At 25.0% G+C, this 1,757-nt stretch overlaps 1 protein-coding gene across 1 annotated transcript in view; it reads left to right on the top strand.

Annotated features, from left to right (window-relative positions):
• Positions 1-20: 20 nt before the first annotated feature.
• LOC106681193 (uncharacterized) overlaps positions 21-1,757 on the top strand; it is a 307,220-nt gene continuing 305,483 nt past the window's right edge. Inside the window, exon 1 of the mRNA XM_014421440.2 lies at positions 21-114. The gene's annotated coding sequence lies outside the window, so the exon portion shown is untranslated. The remainder of the gene's footprint in view (positions 115-1,757) is intronic.

Genomic DNA, 1,757 nt, shown 5'->3' with positions numbered 1-1,757 from the left:
CACGGCGAACAAGAGGAGTCGGTGATGTTCGTCATTTGAAGACATCTAAATTGACAGAGAGCTCTGAGTGGGGGTCAGTCTTCCTTCTCTACTCGAGCTAAACAGTCACAATAGGTGAGTACTCATTTCACACATTATATATTCAGTATTATATTGAAGTAATAATAATAATTAACATAAATATTGAATATTAATTTAATTCGAATCGGTATAAGATCGCCACGTTTTTATATCTAAATGCAGTAGAATTTAATTGTCCAAGCCTGAGAAAAATGCAAATTTTTATTTTTTTTTCCAAGTATGAAAATGATTAATTTTTTTTATTTCCTTTGAGAATAATATTCATTGCGATAATATTTTCTCAAGAAATAAATTCGGAATACAAATTGTGACGTTTAACTATTAAAAAAACAATATAATGTTGAGAAAATTGTTTGGATCATATTTGCATTCTTAAAACGCCTCCTATTTTTATATTCATGAAATAAACAATAAGTGTTTTTAAATTATAAAGAACACAAAACAAACACTGATAGACTTAAACGAAGTTTAGATTAATCCAATAAAGTGTAAGCATTTGTTTATAAGTTTATGTTTGTACGATATGTTTCCCTTTTAAATTTGTATCACATTCAATAACATTTACATTTCTATAACAAGGGAAAGGTAATATTTTTCAATGAAAAAATGGTGCAGATATATAAAAAGCTTGTAGGACATACATCGCTAAATAAATTAATTAAACTAACTTTCTATCAAACTTAACAGGAAAAATAAAATTTTATATATGTATATATAGTTGACCGTAAAAATTGATATATAAGAAGATGGTCAGGGTTGCGGTCAAAAGAGAACCAAAAATAGTTTACAACTATTTATTTTCCAACGTTTCGCCCCACTTTGTAGGGCTTCATCAGGGCTAAAAAGATACAAAAAAAATAAATAGAACTGAGAATATTACAACAATAAGATACAATAAGGCAATTTAAGCTAGGATAAATATTATGTAAAAATTAAGTGATAAGAAATTACATATAAATAAAAGTAAGGAAGACATAAAATAGTATCAGTATAAAATAAACTTGAATAAAAAATGATAAGAATAAAAAATAAGTAACAATGGCAAGAGTAAAAATTTTATACTGATACTATTTTATGTCTTCCTTCCTTTTATTTATATGTAATTCCATATCAGTTTATTTTTACATAATATTTATCCTAGCTTAAATTACCTTATTGTTGTAATATTCTCAGTTTTATTTTTTGTATCTTTTTAGCCCTGATGAAGCCCTGCAAAGTGGGGCGAAACGTCGGAAAATAAATAGTTGTAAACTATTTTTGTTTCTCTTTTGACCGCAACCCTGACTATCTTCTTATATAGAAAAATAAAATTGATTAATTAATTTAATGAAGTAAATTTTTTAAAAAAAATTTTCATTTTTTATACTTTTGACTATAATTCTCTTTTATGTTTGATGGCAAACAAAAAATAAATATAGGGAAAAAAACAATAAACAGTAAAAAAAGGTATGAATAATTTTAGCATATAAATAAAAAATTTTATAATGTGATTATTTATATTATTTTATGCTGTGACGACTATTTATATTAATAGGTTTCAAAACAAAACCTTTACGTGTTCTTTACTAATGTTAATCATGCTGTATATGAGGCAACCCAACATATTTAGTATGTTTTTAATGTAATTTAGTATGTTTAATTAAGTTTTTTTCTCTATTGATTTATTTGATAACTAA

Source organism: Halyomorpha halys, unplaced genomic scaffold, assembly GCF_000696795.3.
Source record: "Halyomorpha halys isolate HHAL.00 unplaced genomic scaffold, Hhal_1.1 Scaffold19.1, whole genome shotgun sequence".
In the NCBI taxonomy this organism is placed as follows: Eukaryota; Metazoa; Arthropoda; class Insecta; order Hemiptera; family Pentatomidae; genus Halyomorpha; species Halyomorpha halys.
This window is presented reverse-complemented; position numbering and strand designations above follow the sequence as displayed.